Genomic DNA, 8,418 nt, shown 5'->3' on the forward strand with positions numbered 1-8,418 from the left:
CTCGCTCAGCAGGCGTTATTGCCATAAAATGGGGTCCCCGAGCTCCGCCCGAGGATTAGGAGGCGGGCTCTGAATGTGATGGTTGAAATCCCCTGTGGGAAACTAACCCCACCCCGCTCGCAGAGGTAGAAGGCAACACCCACCGCCCGGCCCTTGCCTCGCCGCCGAAATTAGGAATTTTAATAATTGGAAAAGAAGAAAGTCATTTAAACTAGCCTTCAGGTTTTCTGCTTAAGTTGAACTCATCTTTTTAAGCCATTATTGTACAGTTTCAACTTTCTTCCTCTCTTTTAATGCGTAAAAAATCTCTCTTGGGATTATTATTTCATTTTTTAAAAACCTTTATTGTTTCCCTTTGGCAAGATGGGTCCAGTGTGTGGATTGGAGCCTGAATTATTTCATTCTTTCTTGTTCTGAAAGAAAAAGTGATGACTTAATTGTGGGCTTAATTGGATGTAACATTGTTTTTTGAATATTTGGGAAACGAATGCCTTCCCTGCTGTTCATTTGCTGCTTCCAGATACTCTGAACAATCCTGGCGACTCATAACGATCGGTTTTCCCAGCTGTTTTTTTGACTTCCTGAGGGAAGCGTCCTTCTGGGTGAGGAGTGAGCCTGGCCTCAGCTCAGCGCCTCAGACTTCTGCATGGATGGGCCAGGGGCAGAGCTGATGGCTGCAGGCAGGAGGCGTGCAGGAAGCCGTGTGTTTAATCTCTGTGCAGTTCTTCATGCAACTTCATCACAGGTGGCTGAGTGGCTGTGAGATAATGGGTTCTCTTCTTTTTGCTCACTTCCATAAGTTGATGTTCTGAGGAGGTGTTGTAGCTTTATTCTGTGGCTGTGTGTGCCCCAGACAAACCATTAAGTACCCCCAGGTACTATACTTACCCAGTTTGAGAAATGAGGCCTTGGGGGATTCAGACCCTCCTAATTGCACCTTTTAGGGCTTTAGGCTATGGATTGGTGTGGGTGTGTATCTGTGCAGGTAAATCTCACATCTGATGTCAGGTATTATTTTCTCTAGATTACCTGCTGTCTGATGGGACAGGGGATTCCAGGGCTGCTGCTCTCTCGCTGTCCTTCCATCTCCTTGCATCACTTGACCACCACTGGTCCTTCCATTTGCTGATGCCCGATTTGTCCCTAATCTTTCCAATTTGGCTGCTTTTCTGAAAAGTTTCTGTGAGTGCCTTTACGGCTTTTCTCCTCACGGCCTCCATTGGGCTTATTTTGTTGTTCAGCATTGCCACTGCTGATGGCAAGTCACGGTCGGGCAGCGGGGGTCAGGCCGTGTGTGGGAACAGCATCAGTGGCTTCAGATGACAGGGCTCTGCTCCTAACTCCTGGAATGTGCGAGTCAGCATGTTGTCGACCAGTACCCTGAGGGGAGATGGTGGGAAATGAAGAGACATACTTTATGGGATCAGGAGGATCTTTCAGGCTGCTGACCTTTATGGCATCCTAGTTTATTTTAGGTTCCTTTTTATAAGCCAGTGAAAATAAGAAATCATACTGATTATATCAGTTATGTCTGGTACCAAGCTATTTATAGAACATTTTCAGCTGCCACAGTACTTGAAGATTCATAGCTAACTACTTATCAACAAAATAAGAACATAAGTTTCTCATTTACAAACCTTCCAGTGTCCTGGGTTCAATCAAAGGTCAGACCTCAAGGGGAGGGAGAAAGGGGAAGTAGGCAAAAGGGATGCCATCCTTGCTGGCTTCTGTAGAATAGCAAGGACTTTGTCAGCTTGCTATTCAGTACCTCACAGCAGAGGAGCTTCCTCTGCCCTCCATCAGCCCAGGCTAGAGAGGCAGCACCTGCCTTGAATGGGTACACAGGGCTCTGGGCAGGGGAGCAGAAGCATGGGTCCCTGGGAGGCACTCACAGCGCCCAAGCTGCTTCCCTCATCTCTAGCCCACTAGACTGACCTGCAATGACCAGCATTGGCAGCTCTCTGCCTGGAGGCTTTCTCTGGCTACTGCAGACCTCTCTGCCCCTGTGCAGACACTCAGGGGAGTTAATGTCCCCCTGGAGCAGCCATAGACCAGTGACTGACAGGGGAGGATGAGGGAATGCCTGGTCCATTTGCCCCTCAGTTAGGGGTGTGTTTAACCCCACCCCGAGTTCACCAGTGGGGCTGAGGCCCAGCCGCCTGCAGTGGTAACTTTGGGGAGCACTGTGCGCTGGCCTCCTCCTTCCCTGCCTCTGTTCTCCACTCCCCTGTTGGCATTTCCTGCATTAACTTTAAATTAAACTACTTGCAATCCAATCCTAGTTTCAGATAGTTTCTAAGGGAAATCCACACCAAAGCAAGCATTTGTATGTCAAAATTTCCGATTTAACAATGCTTCTAATTTCGGTGCAGTACAATAGAAATATAATGTAAACTATATATGTAATTTAGAATTATCTAGTGGCCAGAGTTTCTAAGGGAAATCCACACCAAAGCAAGCATTTGTATGTCAAAATTTCCGATTTAACAATGCTTCTAATTTTGGTGCAGTACAATAGAAATATAATGTAAACTATATATGTAATTTAGAATTATCTAGTGGCCACATTTTTAAAAAGCAAAAAGAAACAGGTGAAATTAATTTAAATAAAGCAGTTTATTTAACTCAATATCTTCAAAATATTATCATTGTAACATGTAATCTATATAAAATATATTAACAAGATTTTTTTGCACTAAGTCCCTGAAATCTACTATGTAAAATACACTCACAGCACATCTCAGCTTGAATTATTCACACTGTGAGTGCTTAGAAGTACACGTGGCTCGTGGCTACCATATTGGATTGTGATGGTCAGTCCCTGCTATTGAAGCCCATGTGTCAAAATGTAGAGACTTGATAGCTCTTGAGTATACAGGAGGCTGTATAGAGGATCATATTTTCCACTCTTAGCAAGATCTTGCCCTTTTCTGTTCTTTTGAGCTGAATAATAGCTCTATAAATGTGTAGACTGATGGGTGTTATCACCTTGTTCAGTCTGTGTGCACATATTTATGCTCTTTCAAGAATGAGCCTCTGGCACTAGTAACTTTGAGACTTATTGCTTCTAACATGTTTGCACGTGACCAGATTAGAATTTTAGATGTTTAGCATCTCTGTGCTTGTGTGTTTTCCAGGCAGAGGGTACCAGACTTCAGCGAGAACTCCGAGGATACTTAGCAGCAATCAAAGGTAACGTGTGTGTTATTTACTGCATGCTACCAAGCAGAGGTTGTTCTTGGAATTTGCAAGTGACAGGATTTAGTGTTAATTACAAAGCCATTCGGCTTCCTGGCAAGATGAGCACTTGAATGCAGGTGTTCCATTCCACCCACCCCTCAATTCCCATTGACAGGATAATCAGAATACACAAGGAAAAATATGTCTGCCCTTGTGCTGATAACTAAGAATAAATGCCACCTCCGTGCCAGAGATTTCTAGGAAGATTTGTCAAAGCGAGCTCTAGACTTTGCTTAAGAAAAGTCACAGTGGGCTTACATCCTGAGGGGGAGCAGTCCCAGGAGTGGAGCACTCACAGGCTCCCTATAAGCCCTCTCACTGGACGGGGCAAGGGATGGGGCAGAGGCAGGCGGAGGGTTCAGGAGCCACGGCCCTGGACTGCCTGTGACTTGTGTGGACTGGCCGCACTTGCAGCCCCACCATGTGGGAACAGAGAGGCCCTGATGGTGGTTTCTGTACTCAGCTGTGCAAGGCAAAGAAATGAGGCCAGTGGAGGGGGAGGAGAGAGCACTCGGGAGCTGTGCTCAGTCTGTGCCCCTGTCCCCCGTCATCACGCCCCTGCCCTGAGTCAGAGCCAAGTGTACCCACAGTGTGATACAGCAGAAGGCAGATTGTGAGATGAGTAGAGAGAGGGTGGATCATCTGCAAAGGGTTATTGGGAAAACTGGCCAAACACTTAGAAAAAAGTGAGATTCTTAACTTCACCCTTTCCTTTCCCCTCCCCAATTGCAGATTGTAGTAAAGATTTAAATATGAATACAAAGAAATGTACTAAAGTAGTAGAATAGAAGGCAGTAGATTTAGTCCCTGATCTTGGGTAGATAAGATCTTTATAAGGGTATCCAACAAGGCAGAAACCAAAAAGGTCTGAGGAGGCGTGGGCCCTGGGGCAATTGTGGGGAAAGTAACCAGCCTCTCAGCCACCTGGGCTTTCTCGTCTGTAAGATGCTCCAGTTCTCTCAGAACCCCCCTAAAGCTTTAAAACTGGGATTCTGTGAATTGGGATGTGAGCTCTATTCTTCATCTTATCATCACTGATCTCTGGGCCTCCTTCACCTCTGCAGGGCTTTGTGATTTCTCCTGGTGCTTAGATTTTGCATTCATTGTGGCAGCAAACATCTCTTGAGCACCATTCGTGTGCCTGACCCCGTTCTAAAAAAAAGAGAAGCAGAGATGAACAAGACACAGTGCCTGTTGTCAAGGGGCTCGCAGCAGAGGTGTGGAGCCAGTTAAATAAACAAAAAGGCCAGTAGGCGTAGGAAGTGTGCATTGAGTGCCGTCATAACAGACAACAGGTCCCCACCCTACCTGAGGGACAGGAGGAGACTGGGTCAGGAACAGTACCTCCAAGAACTTATACTTGAATGGACCCAGGAAGGGGGCATAGGTGGTCCTCAAGTGATCAGGTGTGCTAGAGAAAGGGATTGATGTTAGGGAGCATTGCAGGTAGGAGAAGCAACCAGGAGGCAGGAGGAAGCCCGCGCTCTTTAGAGAACTGGTAGATCCTTGAGGTGCAAGCAGAAAACTGAGCTGTTTGAGATGTGGAATGGAGGCAGCGTTTGCATAAAGAAGTTCTTTATGGATCATATCAGAGGTTTTATTCTATCAATGGGGAGGGGACTCAATAAGTGATTGTAGGCAAGGGAATAAGTCACATGACCAGATTAGAATTTTAGAAAATTAGTTATTGTGATTGTATGGGATTGAGGTTAGAAGAAATGAAATTACAAGGAGATTTATTAAAAATCTAGTTCAATAGTCTATTAATAATAATAATGACCAACATTTATTGAGCACTTATGTAGCAGGCACTGAGATAAGTTTTTTATATGCCTCATTTCATATCATTCTCACTACAGCCTTATGGCAGGTACTATTATTTATTAGTATGTTACACTTTGGAAAGCTGAGGTTTAGGATGATTAGTAATTTGCCTAAAAATTGCACAGATGGTATGTGATGGAACCAAGATTTTAACAAAGGCTGATTGATTGCAAATAATAGTCTTAATTATTGTGCCATATTGCCTCCAAAAATATTTTTCGTACCGATGGCTGACATTTGAATATTTGTTCTGTGCCAAGTACTTTGCTAGACCATTGACATGGATTATTTAATTTGATTTAAATAATAAAGGATGAGTGTTTATTCCAGGGCAGTGGCAGAGGACGAGGAAAGGAAGGGGCTGGATTCAAGATCAGAGAAGCAGTGTGTCTGGGTGACAAATCCAGTTTGGGAGGTGAATCTGGGATGACTTCCAGTTTTCTAACTGGGACAACTGGGCGACTGTTGCTTATAACAAAATAAATGGAACTGAGTAATTTGCAAGAAAATTAAATTTATTGCTTACAGTTTCAGAGGCTTAGAAGTCTAAAGTCCAGGGAACACATCTGTGAGGGTCTTCCTTGGGGGGCAACAGTGACCCAGGAGTTTCACGTGGCAGAAATGGCATAGTGCAGAGAGAGAGACAGAGAGCTCCTCATGTGCTCTTCTTTTAAAGCCCTCAGAACCGCACCCCTGACCACCATTATTAATCCATTCACTATGGCATGGTCCTACAATCTAATCACTTCTTCAAGGCCCCACCTTTCAATTTCCATAATGGGATTTCCCATCCTCAACAGTTAACAGTGGGGATCAAGCCTCAGTGAGGTTGGGGGATCATCCAGTCGACAGCATTCTGCCCCTGACTCCACAAAACTCATGTCCTTTTCACACACAAATACATTCATTTCATCCCCAAAGTTAAATTGTTTCAACTTAAAGTCCAAAGTTCAAAGTCCTATCTGAGAAATCAGTAAAAGTTGTCTACTTCCAAGATACAATGTTGGGCAAACATAGGGTACATATTCCCATTCAAAAAGAGAAATAGCCCCAAAGAAAAGGGTAACAGGCCCCAAACAAGTCTGAAACCCAGCAGGGTAGGCGTCAGATCTTGCAGCTGGTGAATTATGCACCTTGACTTCATGTTTGATGTCCTCTGCATGCTGGTACAGGAGTTGGGTCCCCAAGTCCTTGGGCATCTCCACTTCTATGGCTTTCCTGGTCTTCAGCTGTGATTTTGCTCTTGGAGGCTGGCATTGCACGCTAGTAGCTCCACAATTCTGGGGTCTTGATGGTGGTCCCACTCCCCCAGCTCCACTAGGCATGACCTTGATGGGGTTTTTCTGCTGCAACTCCAACCCCACATTTTCTCTTTGCATCACTCAAGCGAAGGCTGTCTGTGGTGACTCTGCCTGTGGAACAGATCTCTTCCTGGGCCCCCAGGCTTTTTTATACATCCTTTGAAATCAGGGTGGAGGATCTCAACTTTCTACAGCTCTGTCATTCTGTGATCCAGCAGAAGTAACACTATGTGGACACAGCCAAGGCTTCTGGCTTGTATTTTCCACAGCTTCAGGTCCAGCCATATCTGGGGCCAATTTAGCCACTGCTGGAGCAGCCAGGGTGCTGTGTGGCAAGCAGCTTCCCAAAGCGGCACGAGGCAGCAAGTCCTTAGAGGGTGCCTTGGGCCTGTTCCCCAAGAGCATTCTGACTCCCTAGGCCTCTGGGCCTGTGATGGAAGACTCAGCCTCTTGATCTCTGAAATGCCTTCAGGGCCTTTCTCCCATTGTCTTCGCTATCAGCACCTGGCTGCCTCCTAGCCATGCTAATGTCTTTAGCAACCAGTCACTTTGCAGCACCCCTGGAGTTTTCTCCTGATAATGCTCTCTGCTTCTCTACCACATGGCCAGGCTGCAAATTTTCCAAATCTTTACACTGTGCTTCCCTTTTAATTATACATTTTGATTTACTTCATGCCTTTTCTGCCATAACTTAGCATAGGCTGTTGCAGGTAGCCACGCAGCTTCCTGATGCTTTGCTGCTTAGAGATTTCTTCCACTAAATACCCTGGGTCAGCACCTTTAAGTTTCACATTCCGTAAAACTTTGGGGCAAGTTCCTTGCCAGTTCATAGCAAGGGTGATCTTTGCCTCAGTTGTTTTTAACAAGTCCCTTCTCATTTACATCTGAGACCTTCTTGGAATGGCCTTTACTGTCCATATTTCTATCGTTATTCTCCTCACCGCCATTTAACCTATCTCTAAAAATTTCCAAAATTTCTCTTGTTTTCTTGTCTACTAAATTCCCACCAGCAGGTAGGCTTTTTCTAGGTTGCTCCTCCAAATTCTTCCAGCCTCTCCTCAACATCCAGTTCCAAAGCCATTTCTCCATTTTCAAGTGTTTGTTATAAGCAACACCCCACTTCTCAGATACCAAGTTTTTATATGAGTCTGTTTCTGTTGCTTATAANAAGCAACACCCCACTTCTCAGATACCAAGTTTTTATATGAGTCTGTTTCTGTTGCTTATAATGAAATACATGGAACGGGGTAATTTGTGAGAAAACTAAATGTATTGCTTACAGTTTCAGAGGCTGGGAAGTCCAAACTCCAGATAACACGTCTGGTGAGGGTCTTCCTTGGGGGCATAACAGTGACCCACATGTCTCACATGGCAGGAATGGTGAAGCAGAGAGAGAGAGAGAGAGAGAGAGAGAGAGAGAGCGCTCCGCATGTGCTCTCCTATTAAAGCCCTGACCACCATTATTAATCCATTCACTAGGGCATGGTCCTACAATCTAATCACCTCTTCAAGGCCCCACCTTTCAATTACCATATGATTTCTCACCCTGATCAGGTAATGGTGGGGATTAAGCCTCATTGAAGTTGGGGCATCTTCCAGTCTACAGCAGTGACATTCATGAGAATTGGGAAAAGGAGTAGGAGCAGGTATGGACAGTAGAGTTAGGAGTTTGTTTTGGACAAATGAAGTTTGAAGTGCTGCTCAGACATCCAGTGGAGAGTGCAGTAGGGATATGGAATCAGGAGTCACTGGCGTGTTGGTAGCAGTGGAGGCCAGACACAGGATTGCTGATCACACAAGAGCCCTCTGTAGAGGGAGTGCTGTCCCAGTGGCGTGATGAATGTTTGCTCGCTGATGTGACTTGTCGTGTGTAGGCGTGACCCGAGGGGCAGGGCTGGCTGCTATTGGGCTACCTCACCCCTGCCTGTTTTCCCACTCCTGCTCCATGCTTGTTCTCCTCCTTGAGACTTTCAGAGGAAGACTTCCCATCCTGCCTTCCTCTGCGGCAGCTGCTGTCTCCATGAACAGCTCTCTTCTAAGCAATGGGGCAAAG

General features: G+C 45.5%; 1 protein-coding gene across 1 annotated transcript in view; it reads left to right on the forward strand.

Annotated features, from left to right (window-relative positions):
* Nucleotides 1–3,143: 3,143 nt before the first annotated feature.
* Nucleotides 3,144–8,418, forward strand: part of LOC103608699 (amphiphysin) — an 81,128-nt gene continuing 75,853 nt past the window's right edge. The window contains exon 1 of the mRNA XM_008593101.1: nt 3,144–3,192. The gene's annotated coding sequence lies outside the window, so the exon portion shown is untranslated. The remainder of the gene's footprint in view (nt 3,193–8,418) is intronic.

This window comes from Galeopterus variegatus, unplaced genomic scaffold (assembly GCF_000696425.1).
Source record: "Galeopterus variegatus unplaced genomic scaffold, G_variegatus-3.0.2 Scaffold8706, whole genome shotgun sequence".
Lineage (NCBI taxonomy): Eukaryota > Metazoa > Chordata > Mammalia > Dermoptera > Cynocephalidae > Galeopterus > Galeopterus variegatus.